Below are 25,637 nucleotides of genomic sequence, written 5' to 3'. Positions count from 1 at the left end.
GCTTTATCTCATCTGGGCACTTGGCTTAGGTCTTGATCTAGAAAGTCCTTTTCACCATAACTTCACTCAATCCAAAGAAAAACTGTATTGTATCTCATACATAAGCGAAACCTGAATGCCTGTTAATAAAACTCAGAGGATGAAGGAATACAGCTCAAATTTTGCTCTCAGACTTAGTATTTCAAAAATGGAATAGAAACATGGCAGCTTTCTGTGCAGTTGTGACTGTGTTTTAGTAAATTCACAGAACATTTAGATTCTAAAGGGACAGGTGGTGTGATGCCAATATTGTGTTCAGAGCCATCAGACCTCAGGAGAATCATACATCACAAGTTATTACAATCTGGTGACCTATTATTCCTTTTCTTGCTCAGCTAGAAAAAGTGGACCCAGACACTGGCCCAGCTAAAGCAACACTGGCATCAGTGGTATTTAAAGATAGGTTTTGATGAAAAGGGATGGTTTTAACCATGTACTTTTCTGAATCGGGGCCATAGGTGTACACCTTTACCCTGTTGAAATCAAAGATTTAATTTGACTTCTGTGAGAGAAAAGTAAGTATGCACTCTGAACTGAGCTAAAGGAAAATTTACTCCACTGAATTCAATTGAGTTTAAACACTTTCAGAATGTTGGAAATTTTTGAAAAGTTTCAGAGTCAGTGTACATATATTTATATTTACCTATCAAAAAAAAATTTATAAATTAAATGACACGTGCAAAATATCCACATATCTCTCTAGTCACACAGAGAGAAGTAATGTTTCTTGTCTGACTCTACATTGAATGCAAAGCAGAGTAAGTATATCTAAATACACTTACAGTGTAAATATGTAAAATGCTTAATTACTATTATTTTAAAGCTAGGTCCACATTATCACTACATCTTAATGTAAATCTGCATTGGAAGAAGCAATTTTAGCATGAAAACGAGGTTGAATGTGTGGACAGAATGTTGAGCCCTAGCCCTGTTTTTAACTTCACTCTTTACTTAACATCCAGTTGCTGGACCAACTGCAGTAGCAACTGGTTGGCTTGGAGCCCTCTTTTGCTTCTCTTTGTTTTGATATGACTGACATGGCACTCTGTTAAAAGTTATTCCTCTTTGAATAGCTGGTGTGAAGACTGTGTAGAAGTCTTTAAAGACACCCTAAAAAAGCGAAGGGAAAAGCCTGAAGATAAGAACCACCTGTTGTCTGTAGTACAGTGAGTTCCCCCCAAAAAAAACATTTTCCTTGAAACAGTTGCCTCTGTACATACTGGTTTATTTATATGAAGGGTGTCCAGTTCTGAAAACTGTCACCCATCACAAATGGAAGCCATTTAAATATTCTATAGAGCAAGAAAAACACATAGTCTGCTCTGCTTTGTAACTGGCATTACCACTAGGCTACCAGCGATAGATGTCCAGCAAGAGCTAAATTCTCCTTTCAGATTTACAAATGAACAAGCCCTTCCACTTCAAGATGTTACTTTGCTATCCCACTATCAGTCTGAGAATGCATAACATTCGTTAATCAGAGCATCTGTTTACCAGCCTCTTCTTGTTTCATTTAAAGTCAATACCAGAATTGCCTTAGTATGCAATGTCATAGTGAAATTTGCCCCAGTCCTGTTCAGCTGCTGATACCTCAAAAACATCCCTGCTTGGCTTTTTACATTTGCAGAACAGATGAGAGCAGAGAGACGAGGACACTCCAAGTGACCTCCTTCTGCAGCATCTCACAGAACCTTAACAGCAATGTAAATCCAAACTGCCCTCCTGCTGAACAGTTCTAACGATGCTCTGCCTTTCTGATTTATGGCCCATCCTTGAGTTTTCAACAGAGTACCATTCTGTACTCGGTCTTGCGTGTTGCTAATCATCACCCAGCTTCCTAATCTGGCTGAACACCTGTATTTCTGTAAATCTGTATTTCTACATCACATAACACACAACTGTTCAGAGATACTATGGTTTATCCCACAAAGAAGCAGAGTCCGTTAGCTCACGCAGAGTACCCGGCTAGTATTCAGTTAGCTGACAGAGCTACACTATGCCATATAAACATAACCTGATCAAACGATCAAATATCATTCTGTTGCCGTCAATGGCAAAAAGCACCCTACCAAACCAAATAAGGCCAGGATCTCACCATAAATGTATTTCAGCCATTTAAGTGGGAGGCAAGCATGCAAAGTCCTTTTTTAAAGCAAAATCACTATGTCATGGTGATACTTAATGTTTTTTCAGGGTCGGCAAAAGAACGCTAGCCCTTAGGACTCTCAGAAATACCATAGAGAGATGCAAGCGTAAGCATAAAGCTTTACGAAAGCTTCAACTAGCACATGAATCAGTATTTTGCGTGCAGGAGAGCTTCCCATTGAGCATTTAAATACAGGGATTTAGTTCCCTAAATATAAATAGCCACTACTGAAAAACTGGGTTAATAACAATATAAATCTGAAAAAGTATTTGAAATCCAAGTACTTTTTCCTGCAGTCTGTGGTGTGCCACTCAGTGCTCTTAGCCCCACACGAAACTGGAAGTCTGTTTCCATGAAGAATGCAGGGAGCCTGCTACAACTTTCGTCTGTGTCTGCCAGAAAATTCTGACTGAGAGATTTAATGGCTGACGGTTCCGCATATGTTTCTGTCAACGTGATCCTCGACTCCAACTGCGTCCTACAGAGAAATGCTTGAATACACGAGAGCTACAGCTGAGCCGCACAATGACAAAGGCAAAACTGACGCGGTGAACCAGTTTTAGAACAGAGACAATATCTTAATTCATCATCTAGAATAGAAAATGTACTGCTTGAAGAGAATGCCATGATTCATAGCTGGATTGCCATCATGTATGTTTTTTACATAAGGCAGCAAGTAAATTTAATAGGACTCTCTTAATTATTATCTGTTAATTTATTCTAAGGACTCTATTGCATGAATTCACAATTTGAAATCAGGTACAACTTAGGTTACTGCATTGTTGGTTTATCTGCTGTACCTTTCAGCCAAAATTCCTCTGTTTGTCTATACACGGAAGATTCTCATCTCATTAATAGTTAAGCACACATTGAGGATTACCTACAGTATTCTGTAAGGCTTTAAGAGAAACACATCACATTCCTTGTGTTCACTCATTCATTTCAAAGGCGTGGGCTTACAAACTCAGACCTCAGCACAAGAGGCTTGATAGTTTAACAAACCATTCAACAAAGCCAGGATGGTCTGAGTCAAAATCAGGCAAACTCAACAGTCTGGGCTGAGATTTTGTTTGTGCTTCAAATCAAACCCTGGGTCATAAACTCCCAATAAATAAATCCAGCTGTCATGCCATTCTAATCTCACTGCCTACCGATAATGAAGAGAGAAGCATCTTCTTGGGCAGAGCAGGTGTTAGAAAAAAAGCAGCCAGTCTGAGCTCCAAGCCCAGTACATGGTTGTGTCCCACTGGGTTAAGTTACGAAGAAATCCAAATCATTCAGTGTGGGAGTGAAAGGAGGGAGAGGCCCATGCCTTTCTTTCTCCTTAGGCTCCTCCTAACACTGCCTCTCCTCTTTGAATATGGTTATCAGCAAATCTGACTCTGAAGAGCAACTAAGGGATATTCATGACGACAGCAGCTGCAAAGTTGTTAAAAATATACAAAATTTCATTGTGTGGGTGGAAAGATTGCCCTTGCTGAACAGAGACAGAAATCCTAGCAGCCCAATATTTTTGGCCACAGCTTGCTATATTTTGACACATAGTCTAGGAACCCCAATCCGTCTTGTCCTTGTTGTTGTCCTTGTTATGTTTGTTGAAGATGTTTTAAATGCAATCTTTTAAAATAAAAGTGTGAGGCCATTTTTTTTTCTCCTCTTGAACAAGGCTCTCATGTTCAGAGATGAGAAAAGAGAAATGATTTTTCCACCTGCTATCAATACGCCAGGCCAAGCTGCCTGGCGTAGCTAAAAAAAAGCATTCCACAACTCCGCATGGATTCCAGTGGATTGCTTGGCAGAGCCAAGATTTGCAGCTTTCAGCTGCTCCTGTGGGTTTGTGTGGCAAAGTGCATAGAAAATGCCATGCCAACCATTCCTTCAGAGCAGATGGGGAGAGGCATATTTACTAATCATCACAGAAACTGTTATATGTGTTTAAATCCTCTTTATAAAAACAATTTGCTTTTCAGCCATTTATTGAACAGCTACTAAGCTGAACCTCTGCTCAGCAGTACATGACTACACATTCAAGTTTTCGCTTTCTCTCTAAGACCCAGTTGGGCAATGAATGGCAGCGACCACAACATGCCCTCACTGTAACTGTGAATCCTAGCAGCCTTTCTGACAGCTAAAATTGTCTAGGATTTTATGGTTCTGTATTTCTGAAAATAAGGTTGCTAATTACAACCAACGCAGAACATAATAGCTAAAAGTGGAAATTTTTTGGCTTAGCCTAGCTTTTTTCGATAGTGATATGTTACCCACAGAAATGCACTCAAATCAAACTAAGAGATATAGCAGGTATAACTATCATGACTCAAAGCTGTACTTTGCTTTCTAGCCAGGTACCCAAGTCCTTAACCTAATCTTGAAAAGAGTGCGAGTTCCTTGGCATCTCTGAAAGCTTCTGAAAGTGCCTAAAACAATTTAAAAAAAATGTATCCTAAGACTGAAATCACCCTTTCTATAGCTGAAGGCAGACAATACTTGAAAATACTTGTGCATTTGACAGTCCTTTTCCCTTGTCCTAAGCCAAAGGGAATGACTGTATGATTTCTTCTGCATGTAGTGAAATAACAGTAAATACGTAGCCCTGCATCCTCTCAAAATCACTGTTGCCCTCTGCAATTATCTTTATCCTCCATCACAAAATTAATACACAGATGACTTAAAATATCAAACCAGATAAAGGCAGCCCAGTTCTGTAGTTTCACAGTTGCCAGGGGTGGTGGCCGCAGGAGGCAGCGCTGCAGAATGAACAAGCACTCAGGCGCTTGTCTTCATGGAGTCTCCTTGCACGTTATTCAGTCAATGCTGGGTTTCGCTGGGTTTTTTTTACCTAGCAAACCCTCAGTACCCCTGTTGTATTTTCACCTTCAGCTGAAATCACTGAAAGGGTTTGAGACAGTGACAGACTTCATTCCCTATGACTCAACATGATGTAAAACCTTAGGTCTCACTCCTGGCAAGGACTCCCTGCTGCTACATTATTGTAACTATTAATAATTACTAATAACTATGTTATCAGTACTATTCTTTTGTATACTCTGCAATATTTGCTCCACTGGTCCTTTTTGTATTTCTCTCCTCTCTGTGTTTGTCTCTAGTTAGAGGAAATTTCCTACTGAATGAGTTTAAAACCATTAGTTCTTCTTGCTCTTTTATAAACCAGATTGAACTCCTTCTTTATTTCAGTTATTTGCATTTTCATTCATTTATTGCATTATCCCCAACATGTCCACTTTACACTGCAAAACTTCTTGATGTTTCTTAAAGATTCACTTTAAAGCAATAAATAAAAATAACTTAAGACACCATCTTGTGTCCTCAAGAAACAGTGTCATTTGTTTACAGCTAAGAATCATGACAGCAGCTGCATGCAGTCCAGGATTATTATGATTATTACACCATGGTATCATAAGAATGTTTTCTCTATTTGTAGCTGCGGATATATTAGAGCTATCAGTCAGAATGAAAACGTCTGCATGAAAACTCCGATGAGTGAAATAGATACTGACACCTAAAAACTTGACATCTCAAATTGTAAGAGACTCTATGATAGAAGCAAGTCACAGAAATAATCCATTTCTTATGAAAGAAAAGAACATAAAAAGCAGGAAGACAATTTACCCCAGGAGCAGCAGAACTGCAAAAGCATGGTTTCCAGTAGATTTGTAACCTTTATCCCAGTCTCTCTCCCTGCTGCTTACCTCATTACAATAATTACAGCTCCTTCTGTCTCCCTTTGAAACCTCCACTGGGAGAAAGAAAGCATGAGCTGTGGCTTGTTAGCAGCTACATTTGCACTGATTGCCCACAGAGTTATTCTTAAATAGATAGTAAGGCAGCTGAGCTCATCTTCAGTGAGAGCTCTTATGTGGTATTCCCCCCTGTTAATTTTCTCAAAACTTCTAGGAGCTTAATTCTCTTTGAGATTTACTTATCTTTCAGGCTTATTTGAAATCACTCTGAGGGTTCAAAAACTGTTAGGTGAGGAATAGGTAGCTCAATAGACAGACAAACAGCTTGATTGCGTAAGCCTATTGTCTTTAGGAAACCAGGCTAAGAAACGCTACTTTTCTCTTGGCTAGACAACTATGGCACTGTTAAACTGGAATGGTTCAGGAGTTAAGGTTTCCAAGAACCATTTCCAGTAGTCACCTAGCATGTAGCTACTCTATTTGGAAGAGTACAGAGATAAGTACTGGTCTAAGGAATTTAATTTATTCATCTAAGCAGAGCCAGAAAGTACCAGAACTTCAGTGGGAATCTTCAAGGAGTGGGAATCTTCAAGGAGTGGCAATCTTTTGTCTGAGCATGACAGCACAGGATAAAATAAAGTTAAATAATACAGTAAATAGAAGTGGATGGTGCCCCAGGTCACCAGTAGAACTCAAGGCTTCTTACCTTCTACCAAAGAAGTGAGAGTGACTGAGCATCTTCTGATTTTCCAACAAGAGCAGAGGACATGCACAAGCTGGATGGGCTGATGGTAGACCCAAGCATAATCCATGCCTCTTTTTAAGGAAATGGCACATGTTGCTGCTCTGATATAGCTTGACATTCATCACTCTTCTTGCAGCCAGCATGAACTCCACTTCTGTTGGTAAAGTTGTGTCATGCTCTAGAGCAAGAGAGATCCATTTTAAGTCATAGTCATGGCCCAGAAGAAGCCAAGGTTGTGCACTGACTCTGAAAAGTAGTTTACACTGTGTAAGGTTGAGATACATACCTTGTATCAGCTCCATTTCACTATCTTTTTCTTTCTCTCCTCAAAAGATAGCAGAAATTTATTTCAATGCCAAAATTTGGTCAAAGATAGTAGGCAGTGATTTAGCAGATGTGAGTAACTGAATAATGTACTCAGGCTCAAAAGTAATTCTAGGAGCAGATCACCATATGGAGTGGAGACAGTTGCGGAAATGAGTGTTGAAAGAGATGGAATCCAAACGCCTACTGATGAAAGACAGACTGAAGCCAGGAAACTATAGGACTTTGAAGAATGAGGAGAAGACATAGAAGCTGGAGGAAGGAGAAGCTGAAACAGCAGGGAAGCATGAAAGGTAGTCTAAAAGATTTCAAATTAGTGTGACGTGAAGATGACTTTAGTGCCAAGGAGCTGGAGATACTTAAAGAGAAAAGTACAAGTCTTACCGTGTATCACATAGTTTATAGCATAGGAGACTGAGTTTTGGACAAAGATCATGGCAAGAATGGAGAGATCATAAATTGTGGGAAATTATTGTTGATATTGTTTTGCATCACAAAATTTTTTATTGGAACCAGGTTTTACATATATACATACACTTATATGTAAAGGATAACTCTTAGCAGAATAAACACAGTTGTACTGCCCCAAATAAAACTTTGTTAACTTAAATACATGACCTTTACAAGATGTACATGGCATGAATACAAAAGCTGCACTTCCTCAATGTGTCATCTCAGCTTGCAGCAGTCTGGAGTTTAAAAATGTTCTGAACCAGAAGTTAGACCAAGATTGTTGTATTCAAAGTCCCAAACAACTTTGCTTTCACAAATCTGTCAAATTAAGTTTTTTTCACTTAGGGTATAAAAATGTTTCTTAGTGAAAAAATCTACAATTTCATGGATAAATGTACAAACAATGACTTCATGTGATTAGTTTAAATATGTTGCTTTTTCATTTAATGTCCTTTGATGTGTTGTCAATATTAATAAACAATAAATTTCAATTAAAGAAAAATATTTTAAAACAGTTTTCCTTTTATTATGTTCTGTTAGTGTTTCCTTTATTATTCCTTTATTACTCTTCTTAAATTCTTGCTGACTGAACTGGGGGAACTTCTCCATTTTCAATAGTTCTCATGACTTGGGGAAACATTCTTTCAAGAATATTTTTTTCTTATTTTCAGAAGTACTTCGTTTCAGTATAGAGAAAACTCCATTCTTAGAATCAAATTTTCTAGACATGGAAAAGTGTTTACAAAAAAAGAAAATGGAACATTTTCAAATGTTTATAATATTCCTTTTTACATCTAGAATCCAGCTGTGGTAACTTAGAAGTGAGAACAGCACAATAACATAGAAAGCAAAGAGGTGTTGGGAGCATACTCTCCTGCATGCATGGAATTCTTAGCTACGATGGAGAGGAAGAATATGGAAAAAAAGAAACCAGCAGCTTCCTAAGGGATGCCCGAGAGACAGTTGCAGCTATAGAACCAGATGGAAGGCAGAATTTGAGAATCAATTGCTTTGAAAAGGAAATTCAAGCACTGTGAACAGAAGGGGTCAATCAAGGATATGGTGACTGTAAAGCACCAAATCTAACCCAAAGACTTCACCCCAGTTCCAGCAAATTCCAGAAAAATGTGCAGGTATGGAACAATGAAGAATAAACAGAAAGCAATAACCTATGTTTTATGACTGACCTCACTGAACTCAGTAGCAGAACTTCCTTTTACTTTGTGGCAATGCCCTAAGCTCTAAAAGGGATGACTTGGCTCCTTTCACAAATAAAGGCAATGGTGGAATTGGGATGCATTCATTATTTCTTCTTCTGACAAGCCCAGAAGTCTACATAAGAGCAAAATAAATATTACTGAAGGATTTTTGTTTTAAATTTTCAAAAGCATAGGCTAATATGAGAACGAAGGCCCAAATCATGTATTTTCTACATGGATTTAATTATCTCTGCTTATACTGGTCATTTTTTTTGCAACAACAGGTTGACCGTTGAAGCCTTACAGCCTAGACTACCAAGATGGGTATCTATACATTGTAATTCAATGTCGTGGAGAACATACAAGAAATGTGATATAGCTAACATTTAGATAGTTCAGTTATGCCCCAGATGACCTCAGTTATGCCACTTCACATAAAAGAGCATGGGCAGATATGACAACTCTTGCTTTACCTGCTGCTAAGGAAAAATCTATTGTTAGGCAAGAGACTGTATCATAAAGCAGCATACATCCATCTGTGTTTGTTCTACTTATGTGGTACAACTACAAAAGGAGGGTGGCACATCATCAAGTTTCATATCACTGACTGTGGGAGCAGCTGCACCACATCCAAACTAAAAGAAACCTGAAAGTGTCACCATCAGCATATGAGAAATACAGACTCTAAGCATAGATGTTGTATATAACTGAAAGCAGGCTCGACAGGTGATGAAATGGTGAGCAAATGTATTTTTTAAACCTCCTGCAACACTATATTCTTTTCAAGAAAGATGTTGGTAAAAAAAATTTGTATTTTTGTGACTTCTCATTTAATCAGCTTCAGCCCCATGGCCACTGAACAAGGTTAAACTTATTCTAGGCACACAATTTCTGTATAAATGGCCATCTATAATACATAATCACTCAAACAGGCTCTAGTTCACATACCTACTACATAACTTTCTCCTTCTGGTAGAGATCACAGAAGTTTCACGTTGTTAGTATATAAGTCTCTATCTTCTCTAGGAAAAGTAAATAGGTTGTCAGAATCAAAACAGAGCAGAAATAAGTTATCATAGTCCATATAGTTTACTGCAAACCAAGTTAGACATTACATCTAGAGCTCTGTTTTTTCCCACTGGTTGTCATAAATGCCAGCTAAGAGTAGATAGTGCTTAGTTAATCTGTACTTCAGAACAAGTACGTCAAAACTGTCAGAAGTGTAACAGGAGCAAGAATTTGTATCTTCCTGATTAGATGTTCCAAACTCTGAGCTTTTTATGCCCCCCTCTTAAAGTTACACACGCACACACCAAGTTCCCTGTTTTCTCCTCCAGTAACCTTCTTGTCCATCTCCAGAGCAGAGACTGTGGAGTAAGGAGGGATGAAGGGATCTCCTTCAAGTGACTTTTCTTTATGTAGGTCAAATTTACTACTCACAATGGATAGCCTTTCTAGTGCAGTATAGTTCTGGAATATGAATCTACCCTTCCCCAGGCAGGGGGGACGAACAAGGGAGAGAAATCCAGCTGATGAAGGAATATTCTGTTTTCCTAACTCACTTTTTCTATGGGTATGTACTGACTGTTTTTCCATACCTTGATGCCCTGTCTGCGATATCCCAGGTCTCACTCGAAGAAGTGAGAAACAAAACTTGAAATAGGTTGGAACACTTAAATTGCTCTAGAAGTGCTGATTGCCCTGAAAGATGGAATAATATTAAAAGAACAAGAAAAAAGTAAAGTAATGGTTCTCCAGTAAGCCAAAAATGAGTGATGCCTCTCATTCCAAAATAAAGATGAGTAAAAATATTTTCCATGTTATTTGCAATGCTTTTGTTTCCATTTGTTGTAAATGTTCTTTTGAACACATATACACACAAAAAATGATAGTATTTTCAGAGTGCACTAATACAATTGTTAATTTCATTTATATGATAAGTCAGAGCATAACAGTATCTTTGTTCAGTCAACACAACTCATTTGAATACTTCACACCAGCAAACTATTTCAAAATTGTAAGGTATACAAACAAGTTATTTCATGGATATCATGTAACAACAACTCTAGAGGCTTTCCATGTCTCTTCATGAAGAAAATAAAAGATGTAAACTCATCAGATTATGAATTCTAGCATATTATATCCCATCTCTTTGCAAAAGGAGCGCTCTAAGGCTGTTTTTAACTGCAGAGCCGGATTTCAGCTCCCTCTCATTCTTCAGTTTGACTGCAGCCACACACAATTAATGTTTATGTTCACATACCAACAGGTCATATAAAACAGAACAGAAATGACTGTGCTCCTCACTTTCTGACCTGCTCTGCAATGGGCAAGAATTTTTCTTTTGAGCAGCAGGCAAGCTGTTCCATGAGTACAGCAAGCCCATTGCACAGCCTTATGAGGCTTTACCTTATAGGTTTTACCCTATAAGCTACATAAATTGCCCCCTCGACAGAGCTTTGCAAGCCAAAGGCAAGCAGCATATCTTTTTTCTTGATGATTTCTGATGAGTCTAATGTGTATGAACAGCACTGAGGCCCCTATCCAATTTAGCAAGTTTGCTTCACTTGTTAACGAGGTATTCAAATCTTACAATACAGTTCACTAGAGTTTTGTCATTGATACCTTACTATGGACCCAGGGAAATTTCCACAGCACTCAGTCAAATGCTTTTACAAGTAGAGGTTCTTACACTGTTACCTGGTCCTGTCCCAAATATATTTCAGAGTGCATGTTGACAAGCACAGAGGAAAAGAAGTTCCTATGTAATACCTTTGATGAACGCTGTACACACACCACTTGACAGGTCCTTAGATGATTTCATATTCAGTGCTAAATGCAAATTAAATCTTTGCCATGAGTTCTCACCATTTAGAGATTGTTATTTATTGTTAATGAAATGAGCTTGTATTCCCTCACTGTCATTATTTTCTCAGCAAAATACAATGCTACTAGGATTCTTTGCATGGCATTCATGTTCAGGCATCAGACATCTCTGGGCAGTTTACCTAGAGAAAGTATCACTTTAAAAGATCAGAGTGATAAGTACTGGGAACAATTTAAGTGCAAATGTTGTCAGATACAATAGTTCTTAAACTATCAGTTTGTGCTTTTAAAAATGCAGCAAGATACATATCCTCCTGTTCCATTTTGGCTCTGACACTGCATAAGCAAGGTCATTTCAGGTGATCTATATATAGAGAAAGATCTTAGTCTCTTGAATACTATACTGAAAAAAAAACCTGTATAATTGACTGCTACAGGGAGAGGATCCAGCTCATTATTTGAATTACACATCCATCTGTTTCAGTAAGGATGGTTTATAAAGAGGCTGCAAGGGTTGGTTGAAATTGTCAAATAGCACATAAGATAATTTTAAACTATAGGAGAGACTTAACATGCTCTTCCTTTTGTGAATCAGCATTTTTTAAAGGAGAAAAAAAAAAGTTTATTTTGTAATCCAGGGATTTTAAGAAGCTTATACCATCCTCCTTTTGGCCCTGGACTATCCTTTATGTTGAGCCTGGATTTTATATATTCCTTGCCCCTTTGCTTTCTGATTAATTTACTGTATTCACTTTAGCCTCTCATGTTATTTCTCAGTGTTAAATATTAAAACAGAAATATTAAATCATAACTAACACAACAAATATATTAAAAATGTATATCTTTTTCTGTTTCCTTGCTCCAAAATATTATGGAAAGGAAGAATGAAAATATCTCTCTCTACAGGCTCTTGTTGTATTTCATCAGCATTCAATTTCTTCATGTTTTGGTTACTAAAAGATTAAGCAGATTTTGACTATGTGATTTTACACAATCCGTTAATGTGGCTCACATGTAGAAACACCTATTTTCTATCTTCTTTTCCTTTCTTTTTGTGTTAGTTCCTCTAAGCTGAGGCCCCCAGTGTGCCTGCTGCTGAGGTGCAATCGATGGTCCCTTGCCTCCGATCTTTCATGAAATCACAATTGGATCCTGATTTTCATGATCTGGAATTTCTTATTATCTCAGTGAGAATCATTAGTAGCAATTTACTTTCTACTTTATTCTTTATTATGTACATATCCTCTTTCAAATCTCTGGAAGGCACTGATTTCCTTAAGCTCTAGATCCCTATAAACAGCTTGCTTTTATGGTTTTTAGTCTAGATGCTAAATTCAGAATGCTGTCAGATGTATTGCTTTGAAAACTTACATTTTCCACATGGTCTGGGAAAGTACCTCATCTTCTTCTACCCAGTTCCACACAGAAATATATAAATCAAAAATGTTTTAAATTATTTGAACCTTCAATGTTTCAGATATCTTACTGCTGCTACACTAGGAAGGAAACTCCTTTCACAGAAAATAATTTCTTCTGTTCTCAGTATACTTCCTGTTTTCCTGTGATCAGAAGAATGTCTTCAGTTGAAGTACTTCATAACTCCAGCTTTGGGTTGTTGTGGGAAGAGAAATAGATTCATGGAGGTGCTATCAAGAAACTAATTCAGTGATTCAGGGTCTCCTTATTGATTCCAGGTACTAGCATGGGGAAAGAAGCAAAAACAATTACCAAACAAGGAAAGATTTATTCTATTCTAAATAAGGTTTCAGAGGAATTTATAGATATTGAAGTATGTATTCTGATATAGTTCAATTGCCCACAGTTAAGGAAAAGATGGTCCAGAAAGGGAATTGGAAAAAAAGGGGGAAAAAAGAAGAAAAGAGAAAGTCTACAAAGATGTGAGAGAACCAATACCTTCTTCAACAAAGGGTCATAGTAAAGTGTGGAGAGAATGAACATGTGTGTATTTGCTCACATTAGAATTCAAAAGAAGCTCTTCAAGCTTCAGTATATGGCTTTTCTTCTTTCATAGGCAGAATAACTGGAATAAAAGGGAAGTTGGGTAATTATTTTCAGCTGAGCTTTCAGGACTACAGGAGGAAAGTAGATAAACCCAGAAAAGTCCAGATACTCTTCCTGTATCTCCAATTCAAACAGAGCTATTCAATTCATAAGGTCATTCTTCATATGCAAGACCATTAACTGTCAAGTGTTCTTACAGTTCTGCTTCCACTATAACTTTTTTGTTAAGTTTGCCATTGTTGTTTAGTTTGAGTATGATACTTGTGGTAGAATTTATCCTCCAATCCAACTCATCAGAAAGGGTGTCTTAAAACAGGTTGAGAGGGTACCTATCCTTATAAGGACCACTAAACGCACACCTCTGTACTTGGCCTTGCTATTTTTAATACAAAGAAGCAGAATTTTCCCAGACCTACATTAGTGTACTCTTATTTTGGGATATTTTTGTGTCTTTTAGATAATGGATGAGGTGGGAATTTCCCAGTAAATATGCACTTGTGTCATCAATTATTAACAATTCACAGATGCACCAGTTTATTTCTGTCCAGAAGAATGGATCAAGATAACAGTTAAGAATTTATCTTTTTTTTAGCCACAGGAGATGTGGAAAGCCTAACCTACCAAGTATACCTGTCATACCTTCATTCTTTGGCTTACTATGAGCACGTTAGCTCAATGATTAAGTACGGCATCCTTGTTATTTACACTGAGATGAAGTACAAGGATAGAGATTCCGTTGTCCTCAAAAACTAGGCCAGGAATTTTTATTATTTTTTTCCCCACTGCATTTCACCTTTTCTGGCATCCTCATGTAGGCAAGTTGAAGATAACAATCAGTCTTTTATGATACCACTCTCATAGTATTTTTTTTCCAGATAAGAATAAAACACAGATGTGTCTGAATCCCAGTATATGGTCTCACAATTGCAATGGACAAGTTGCAACAGCTTAAGTTAACATTTCCTCCCCAAAGAGACATTTTCCCACTTGAAAGGTGGATATTTTTCAGCTGAGGCTGCCATTACCTCTTTGTTGCCCTCCTTCAACCACATGTGGTCGTCAGACCAGGTGTGTTACATCCCTGCAAGTCACAAGTCTCTCCCCAGTTCAGAGGAAACAGGACAACTTGCAATGTCAGATGACCTTAGTACCTCTCACACTCTTCAAACGGGAGCAGAAATAGAAGTGCATTTGAGAGGTGCAAGGCACTAGCACTTCACTCTGGCCAGGCTCCAAATATTGCTTCTGAGGGTCCAGTCTGGATCACCTCAAAAAAGCAGCTCGCTTGGCTAGGCAAGCAGCAATCTCTCCCTGAGACAGGAGGAAGACAGGAGGCTCCAAAGAGGAACACAGAGTAAGAGTCGGACTGCTCCTCTGTGTCCCACTGGGCTTTTACCGCCTGTCAAGAAAGCAAAATAACTCAGTCTACTGACCTGCCCATGCCCTCATCCACCCTTCCCTTTTTTTGTTAATTATTTACATAACTTGCTTGAATAAGCAACGTTTTAGAACAGAGCCTTTAAAATGGCTCACAGAGGACTAATGTACGTGATTCAGAGAGCCAGCGTTCTGGCCTGCAAGTCCACCTGCCCCCAAGAAACAGCAAGGTTAGACCAACCATAAACTTTTTCTCAGCAGGATGGCAGGTTTCCAGATTGACAGTGCACTGCAGCTGACAATGCCTATTCTCCCAGCTGTGGTGAAGGACAGAAAATGCTCATGTCACTCCTTCTGCTTTTACATTAAACTGAAACAAGACTGGAATTTCAATAACTGCACTCAGCAGAACCAGGCTTCAGACTGAACAGCCTTGATTTTAACCATAAAAATGTCATAACTGCTACAGGCTATTCTGCAGACTGGGTTTGGGAGAATGTACGAAGACTGGAGGTGTTCACATAGTGAATTTCTGCTATCCAGTTTTACCTATTCATATAAAGGAAAAGGAAAGACTGCTGCTTCATTAGAGTCTGAATCACGACAATGTTTCTGAGTGCAACATTATTCCTTTATTCATTAGGTTCTGTACTGAACTAAACTATTGTGATTCATTTGAGAATGGCATATCATTTATTTTTTGCAAATGTTGGATTGTCATTCATAGAAACACAGATATTGTTACAATAACTGGAAGAGGTGCTGTCAACAAAGCTGCTCAAGAAGTGTCAGTCCCTGAGAATACCAGGAAGAGGGAAAAACCTTCTGCAATATAATTTTGTTTCTCATCAAATATAATTTCAGACACTGGTGATAGAGAAGCAAAAATCAACTGGTCTGAGTAATATTTAGGGTTCTGAGAAATGCATACCTAAAGCTGAGATTGTTTTCAGGCTTTTGATTTTGAGATTGAACATAGGAAAAATGTTGTTGCAAAGCAGTAATTCCTGTAAATATCATAATGTTGCTGAAAAAATTTTGATTGAACAAAATTAACAAATTAATCACACTGCAGCCTTTAGTTCCTATTAAGCTTAATAAAACTGGTTAAATAAATATCCAAACTCATAGGCTGCAGTACGGCAAAGTATTTAACCATACTCTTTTAGGAAAGTATTCATAATCAGGGTGTCATTTAAGTATTTGATCAACTTGAGATATACATAGTCTGGTGATTTTCCTTCAGAATTTTCCCACGTTATTTTCAATGCCTGAAAACATAACATTATCTCAGCCAGTTTTCATTAGGACACCTAAGACACTTTTATATGATAAAGGCATCCACTATCCTGGCCAAATATCTCTGTCAGGCTCTTCTGTGGGTATTCAAACTACAGCCCGCCACCAGATAACAAGCCACCTGAATGGTGGTTGGAATACATGTTAAACATCAGTTGCATGAAGAGATTCCACCAGTTCCTCCAGGCTGTTCAGCATGGCATCAGAACTACTACTGCTTTCTGTCCCTGAAGCCTTAGCTTCAGGCTCCTCAGCTGTTCGTTTGAAATGGGGAGTCACAGTCAAGCCAGCATGGATATCAGCCTGCTTACTCCTCTCACACTTCTGGCTACATGATATTTAACCAGGCAGTCCAATATGCCAACTCAGGTACAATGGAAGAAAAGTGTATTTTTCCTCCTTTCCTTGTTCAGAAGAAGTGCTCCACCCAATTTAGAGAAAAAAAGAAAATACAGATTTCAGGCAGCTGTTAGATATGAAAAATGCCAACTCATATGATCACATGATTACAACCACATCATTATATATGCCATAGAATTTGGATATTCTAGGAACTTTAAATAGGGTACTCAATATCCTCTGGAGTTGACCAGTTTGGAAATAAAGATTCACGGCATTCTAAAGTCCCCAATAATTCAAACACAACTTTATGTACACATATGGTTCCATAAGATAACTCTGTTGAGTTACTGATGCATAGAGACTTATGCAGATCCTGTGTTGGACTGGAACAATAATGTTGTATATGTCAACCTTACTGAAAAAGAAAAGATACCGTAGGTTGTTGTTGGATTTCATCTCTGACAGCTCCCTTAGGAGATAGCACAAAAGTATTTATTATTTGTATATAAGCCAGCATGTCAACACATTTTTAGATAACGCTCAGTGTACTTTTTCTGTCTAGCAATGGAAACTACAGAATAAATTATATATGACAACTGTAGCTATTCTAAGAAAGTTGGTATTGCACAGCCAGCAATCTACAAATTAGATATAAAATGCTTGCATGGAAGTAATATTTTTTGGTATGCTATTGATGTTCCTACCTCATGCCACTATCCATATAAAATTCAGATGAAATCTACTCAACATAGCCTTCTGTAATCTGATAATATCTGTCCACTTTGTGCACTTTCAGATGTCCTGAGGTGGTATACCAGATGTTTGGAAGGTTGTATTTTACTTCAAAACCCACAGGTATAGAGCAAACATATTTTGCTATGCATACCATCTGGTACCTGTTCCTTACCAGAGAACAGTGTGTGTTTAATCATTAAATCCCATCCTGCAGTACTTAAATCAAATTAATTCATACAGATATATGCATTTTCCTCCCTGTGGATTTTCTTGTCAAAATAATCTGGTTACTTCATGTGACAGCAGATGAAGTCACTGGACCAAATTCTACTCTAAGATACACACACATCACACACAGCAACAGGAAGTTAACAGGTACGTACACACACAGCAACAGGACCTATGGACATATAGGTCAATAGATACATACACACACACACACACACACACATACACAGAGCAATAGGAAGTCAATAGGTTTGTACAGGTGTAAATGTTCACAGAATAATCAGGTATGAACGATAGCTATGTTTAATATGATAAGTATCTTATATGCATGGTAGAGCTTTGTCTTCTATTTTTCTCCTCCCATGATTTGATTAGCAAATCAGAATTAACTTTATATTAATGTTAAGGATATGCATCAATATTCTTCACCTTATTTTTTCCTGCAATATAGGTCTAACAACATTTCTTTTCTGACACCAGTCAAAATTCAAACAAATGAAACTTTTACCTCTGGACAGTTTCAATAAACAAAGATTTTTCCAAAGAACAAATTAGTGTTAGAACCCTTGCTTCATAGCCTGCTCTGACCATTCTTCCCTTCAGTGGTTTGTGCCCTCTTTTATTACAATAAATGATAGAACAAAACAGGTATTTATATAAGCAGGTTAGATTTTTGTCAAATAGGTTATAAAGAACATTCGTAGAAGTTTCTTGGTAAAGAGGAAGGTTATCTCCAATCGATTCAAGAATTAAGATTTCCACAGGATTTTTTTCTGGTCTGGCCTTAGATGCTCATGTGATAGAACTGTTAATCTTTGTGAATTAATTTGCAGCTTTTGTCAAATTCTAGCTTCATAGCATCCCATGGTTATTTTATAGCAAGACCACCTTATTTGAAAGACCTGCAATGTTCTAATACCATTCATGTTTCTTTCACAAGCAGACACAGTTGTCAAAAAAAAAAAAAAGAAATCAGACAAAGAACATGACTTGAACAGCAGTATTAAATGGCATGTACTGGTTGAGAGACCACATTGTAAGAGTAACATTGTAAATAAATAAGGGTGATTACACAGACTAAATAGAATTATTAGGGTTAGCAAATATTACTAGAAGATATTCTGTCAGGATAACTGCTATGAGTTTACATGCTTGTGCCACATAGACAAGCCAGAAACATTTGCTTCACAGGTAAAGAGTGGAAATGCAGCAACACTGATTATATAACTGTGTTCGTATGCAATATCCACTAAATAATCAAGAAAGTGACAAAAAGTGGTAATTGTTCCACACTGTCTTTGCTAAGTCTCAAGCTATAATAGCAAAGCTGGTCATTGAAATTAACCTTGCACCAAGGTACCATTCAACAATTTCTTTCAGTTAAGTGGAAGAATAAATAAGAACAGATCAGGTACAAGGTTTTCATTTTCTAAAGGCAAATTGACAAATTAAGCAAACTGGTTAGTGAAATGACCTAGGCTGAAGAGGGTTTTTTTCCAGTGGAAGAAGTCTTAAATTTCTTTCAAACAAATGCACAAAAAGTACCTGGAATTTGTATCCCAAACAAGTAGAAAAAACTAATAAGGAAAGACTCTATATTCAATTGAATGAGCAGTCACTGTGAAAAATTAAAACTGATTTTCCCACTTATTTAAAAAATAAAGTTGATTGCAGTTTTCACAAGAAAGCAGTACAAGTTCATATGCACATCCATTTTTTATGGAAATAAAGATACCAAGTTCAAGATTACAATCCATTCCTCCCTAAGATCAAAACTGTATTTGGTGGTTAGAAAAAGTGGACCTGCAAAGCTGGTAAATAGTAATCCACTCAAATCATTTTGCAGAAGCTAGAAGGCTGCAATTAGATGCGTATCTCACTTTTCCCCCTGATATCAAGCTCTCATCAGGTGTCACAGCACTACATATGGAGAATATTTTTGGAATCCCCAGTTCTTTCACCTTCAACATTTTTGCATAATGAGATTCATTTCTATTCATTTGGTTTCGCTCAGGAGAGCTGACAAATTACACATTACTATCTTATAAGCATTCTCGGGTTGGATTTAAAGGATTAGAGCCAATTAATGAAGAAAACTCTAAACGTTTCTTTTTGTCCTGGGTTTTAGACCGTGGTCAGACCATCCAGACACAGACTAGCATACTTCTGACTGAGGTCTGGGTCCTGAATTGTAATACCTCCAACAGCACCAAGTGGTGGCTCCATGCAGAAGGGCCATAGGAAGTTTCACTAATTTCATCATGCAGGGAGAACATAAACAATGTTACATGCTTTTCAGGGAATTTAACATCTCCCTTCCCAATCCAAAGTTTCTGCTAACCGTCTACATGTCGACAGCAGGACTTCCAGGTGGCTGTCAGGCTTTGAACTGTGTGCAGTCCCTGACCTGAGATGAGCTGACAATCCTCTACGGTGGCTAATCCTGTACAAGAAGTGCTCCTGTCTCTCTCCCTTGCCCCTTCAAATGTGCAGGCTTAATTCACTATTAGATCTTAATTTATTTTTCCAGGGTATCTGCAGAGTCATAAACACCTCTGTCGTCAAAAAGGATGAAGCTCAAAGTTGAAAGAACTGCCGTTATTTTGTTTTCAGTTTACTCCTTTTTCTGCAGCACTTTAAGACAGAGGGTGGGGGAAGTATATATGAAATCCATTTAATTACAAGCTCTTAAATTGAATAAACTGATTCAGAGCAACAGTTTTTAATATAAGAGTTTAACTTGATGCAACAGCATTAAGGAACCTTTTGGACCAATTAGCTAAAAATCTCTCTCAAACAGCTTTCAGCTGCTCAGAAACACCAATTGGTGTTTTGGTCATTGTATTTGTTACAGGGATGTCAGGTAGGAGAAGACTTTGAATTACATTGATGTGATTTGGTAATGATGTGATTTAGTAGGGTAGCTCATGTATGAGCTGCAAAGGTGAACAATAAGGAACCTGACAAAGCTGAGTTACTTAAGCTAATGACCTAGATCTATGTGACTAAATATGATATGTGATATGTGTGATACATCAGCTGACAAATAAATTCAAATAGATGCTTTAATAGCTTCTTAATTATTAAGAAGGGCTCACCCACTGTTAAGAGCAGAACACTAGAAATCATAGAGTGAGATACTGACCTTTTAAGTTACTTACTAGGCCTTGGGTTTTCCTGTAAGCTTTATTCTAGACTCTGCAAACGATTTTACTGATGTTGTGTAAGTTATCTTTGCCTTTTCTTTTCCCAACCTCTTATCCACAGACTGCTACTTGTACATAAGCTATCGAAAGATAGTCCATGAAAAAAGTTGTGTTTAAAAAACAAGCAACCACGGTCCCACACATTCAAGGAAGGAAATTAAGAGAATAAACCTCACAGAAGCAACTAAAAGTTTCTACAGTAAAGGAAAAACCGTATTTGAGCTTTTTGTTATTTTAGCTTCCATTGTAATGTAACATGCAATACATTTTTCATAAAACTTCAGTTGAGACCTCTTGGTCTATCACCGGCTTTTAATAACAGAGAAAAAAAAAGAGCTTTGCTTCACCATTTTCCTTTTCATGACAGTGTAGCTCCACCAAAATCCAAAGGTTCATGGAAAACCCACACATCACAGGGGATACAGTCCCTAAATTGCCCGCAGTTGAGTGTAATGAAACCCAGTTCATTTAAACCGAGGCCATTGAGCCTCAGGAGGATGGCACTTGGCAGACATTAACAGCGCGGTGTGAGTTCCCCGAAACCACGGCCAGGCTCGTAACAGCATCTGAGCATACCTGTGCAACTGCAGCATGGAAATACTCCTCATAGCGAGTGAGTGACAGCAAGGGGTAGAAGGAGGAGATGGCTTACAGAGCTGTATACATTTCCTCAGAGTACAGTCAGGTCAGTGGAGTGACTGTAGATAAGAATAACTGCCAAATTCAACACAAGTGGTTACACAATATAACCCTTAAATAAAGGTGACTGAATTTTCTCTCACTGTGATAACAAGATGTTCTGCTGTGCCATGGGGCTGAGCCGCTCACTTTTCTTAACAAGTGTTTCTGTCATTAGCTTTTAAAGTCACCTGAGTGAAGTCAAAATAAGCTCGTGGCTAAGCAGCTATCAAAGAACGGTCCACGTGGAAGGGAAGAGCTAAGATGTCTGTGCAAAGAAAAGGATCTTTCATAATGTTTCCTTTTGTAAGGATTGAAAGGGCAGCTTAAACACAGGGGGAGTCAATACAACCTCAGATCTTCACAATATGTATAAACATTTTGACACATATGTGAGTTTAATGGGGAACTAGCAAGCTGACCAAAAATGTGACCGGAATAAAAAAGACAGCTGCCACATTCATTTTGAAGTGTCATACAGTTCATATTGACGTAAAGCTGTAAAAATTGCACAACAGAATACATTTAATCTGAATTACATTTTTATGACATTGCTTAGTTGGAAAAACAGTGCCAGACTTGGTTCTCACTTGACATGGTGAAAATGTGAGTCTGCCCTGAGCCTACAAATCTCCATGGAGTTATTCCCGCTGTACGCTGGTGAAAGGCGTCCAGACCACAACGGACAAACATATAGTGCAAACATGTCTGCACGTTCTTTTTCATTCAGGTGTTTATGTCCTCATATTTGTTCGGTGCATGCTGCACTTAATTGCACTGTCTTTGCAAGAGGGCAGGCAGTGAGCCGCTGTCTATTCCACAGTAAACTCAGACCTGCCATCTGTAATAAAACAGTGAAAAATTACTCAAGCAGATGATTGCTGGGATTCTAACAGAACATTTAAGAGAGGCATTTTTATATGCTCTGAAATACTTTCTTCTGTGCCTGTCAACAGCCATCGACCTGAAGAACAGGGACTGAGTTACAAGACTAAGGGCTGAGATACAGCCTATCATTTGAACAAACTAGATTAATAAATTGAATGAAACCAGAACAAAAGCAACAAGACAGGCCTATCTATCCCTTCATGTTTTTAAGATAGTGTAAATCAGAGATGGTCAAAATTTTCCAGATTTTAAGTTTTCACTATGTACTAACAATAACCCAGTTGTCAATAAGAATAAAATCATGGAAACTACGCTATTGATAAAAGGGTAATTTTTTTTCATCTTTAAGATGAAAACTTTAGATGTAAATGACCCTAAATGCTCAGAAATCCTTCTGCCTTTACAGAAGCCATGGCATTCTTCCTGTTGATTTGGCCATAGAGCTTCATGCCTCAATCCAGGAAAGCAATTTAGCACATGCCATTGAAGGACAGAAGCCGCTTTGCTGTCTGAGAATTGAATCTAAGGGTGCTGACAGGTATTGCAGCAGAACCAGCTGGGATGGTTTAATAAGTCACTGGCCACAGCTCTCAGTCCTCTTCTCTGCAGGCAACTCGTCAGGACTGAATTCCTTAACAAATGTGAAGCCAACTTTCACTCAAGTTACTGTGAAATACTTTCACTTAGTTGAGGAAAGAAAGGACAAAAAGTGATTGACTACCCTTGCAAAATAAGCAAAAAAACCCTTCCATATTTGCACAGCTCAGCTTCTTCTTTACAAAGCTTACCACGTTAGTTAAAACTCCTTCTTCAGCAGTTTGAAATAAGTTGCAGGGTCTCACACAAATACAGCTGAGGCGATTTTAGAATTTTTTGTGTCATACATTGCTATAAGCTCTGACAGAAGAATAGTAAAGTTTCTAAAAGCTGCATCTATATCTGATAAAAGATTTTTATGTGGTCAAAGCTCATCTGCACACCCACAAAAGACAACAGAGAGATAATGGCAGGTGGGGGGGCCTAAATAATACCCTGCCCAATTACTGCCACAGCCACCACGGGAGCCATCAGCCCGTGCAGACCCGTCTCCACAAGCCCAGAGAAGTACAGTGTTGTCTCACAAACGGAGTTTGTTACCTGGCGTGCAACACCCAATACGCACACAGGGCCGAGACACCAGTTTATTTCAAGTTTTGTGCAAGACCGGGTGCTAGGTGGTAGCTCCACAAAGCTAGCCCCCTGCTCGTTCATACAGGTACAGTATTTATACAGTCTAGTTATACACATGCATAAGTAATTACGTAAAGCAGTTTTCTATTGGTCTATATTTTCTCATCTTATTCTTAAAGCTACAGTACTACTTTAATATTCTACGCATGCCCAGAGGTGAGGGGTCTCCAGCTCAAGGGATGTGACTTTTAGTATTATAACGAGGACAGTTTGTGCAAGAGTGCTTCTTATCACACTTCTACTGGTAGCTTCAGATTGTTCCCAAAACACCTTAATTAGCTTACATATTTCTCCGGGATGTGTTTCACTTTCCAAGGACAATAATTTTGATTAGATGTTCCACATTCTGGTCTGAATCCCCCTTATCAACTTTACGTAAGTCCTGGCCTTCTACCAGCTCCTGATGGACTACAACAGGAGTACAAAAGCAAGGAGGGAACCTAAGTTAAAGACTCAAAGGAAGGGCTACCCTGCCTCGGCTCCTCCCAGGGCTGGCCCAGGAGACCCTCAGTGCCAGAGTCTAGATGTTAAGCCTACCAAGATGAGCTAAGCCTAGAGCACCTTTTGATGGTTTTGCCCCAGCTGGGGGGGGGGGAACGACTGCCTAGGGATATGGGACATATTATGGGATGCAGGGGAATTGCATTTCAAGATTTATTCTGGGATGTTTATAGGACAAACCAAAGATGGGGAAAGGGAGGGAGCTAGATGATTTGGGAAGGAACAAGTGTGGGGATAAGGGGAGACAAGGGGGCCAGCTGGGTGTAGTTTGCTGGTCAGTATGCTTGTCTGGCCGTGCCCTGCACCTGACCAGCTCCGTCTGTCCTATCTTTTTAAATTCCTCCTCTTTCCTGGGTGAGGGACTCCCTACTGAGTGTGTCTGTATGGGGGTCTGGGTGCCACCAACTGGAGTGAAAACATGGGTCAGGGGGCCCATGTGCCTGGGTGGTGGTGACTGGAGAGACCCAAGCGAGTGAAACCCAGTGCCAGTCACAGACTGGGACTGGGACTGGGACTGAGAGGCCCGGGTGCCAGTGACTGGAGCACGCGCGGGTGCGTGAGCACAAGTGCAGATCAAGCCAGACTAGCTGGGGACTGGGCGAAGTGGCTGAAGAGCTGGGGGTGCGGCGGGTGGGTGGGTGTCTCTAAGGCTGAGATCACACCAGGAGCTGGCTGTCGGAGGGGCTGGGGAGTCTGAAGGGTCTGGGGGTTTCTAGGGGTGAGACCTGCCAGTGTGTGTGAGTCTCTAAGGACAGGACCGTAGCGGGGTTGGCTACTGGGGACCAGGGCTGTCCCGGCCAGTTTTGGGTGTGTGTACATGTGCATGTGTGTATCTGTGTGAGTGGGGGGTCTGCACCAGCAACTGGAGTGGGGCTGCAGCCTCAGGGGGCTCGTATGTCCGGGTGACAGCAACCGGGGAGACTGGGATCCAGGGGTAGCTGCTGGGCAGACCGAGTGTTTGAGCCCTGCTGCTGGAGGGATCCACGTTGTACACGTGTGTATATATATTTCCACGAGTGCACTTCCATCCTGTACAGCCAGAGAGGGGATTGGGATGAGGTCCATGTGAGTGCTCTGTGTGTCTGTCTGATCCGTGTGGCCAGCCACGTATATACGGGATGCACACGTGTGTGCGCTGTGCACGTGTGCCTACCAGCAATGCATGCTCAGTCTCACTACTGTTTGGACCTGGGGCATGGAGCTGCAGCAGCCTCGCCTCTCTCAAGGCTGTCGGATCCAGCAAAATTTATATTCACCTAACAATATGTTAAATATTTTTTAGTCAACATTATAACTCACTCCTTAAACTTAAGTTAGTTTAACTTAACTTAACTTTAGCTTAAGTTAGTCTCTCCTGGCACTGGTTTAAAATTTTTCTTGGTAAATTCTGTTTTAAAAAACAGTTCAAGTTATTTCTAGTAAAGTCAACTATATATTTCTTCTTTGGAAGACTTTTTGAACTGTATCTTTTTTCACTTGAGAATATTTATGTATTTGAGTATGTTCATCTTCAGTGTTGAACTATCCTGGAGCTCTGAGTATGCTGAGTGCCAGAAGAAGGTGTTATAAAAAGTATTAACAAAAATTTGCAAGGGGACAATTGCATATTGTGCTCATCAGAAGTAAAGAAGGAAGATCTTTTTTATATGTAGTGTTTTATTGTGAAATAAAAGGGAACTTTTTAGAAAATATTGCGCT

Source organism: Mycteria americana, chromosome 5 (genome assembly GCF_035582795.1).
Source record: "Mycteria americana isolate JAX WOST 10 ecotype Jacksonville Zoo and Gardens chromosome 5, USCA_MyAme_1.0, whole genome shotgun sequence".
In the NCBI taxonomy this organism is placed as follows: Eukaryota; Metazoa; Chordata; class Aves; order Ciconiiformes; family Ciconiidae; genus Mycteria; species Mycteria americana.
Note: the sequence above shows the minus strand (reverse complement) of the source record.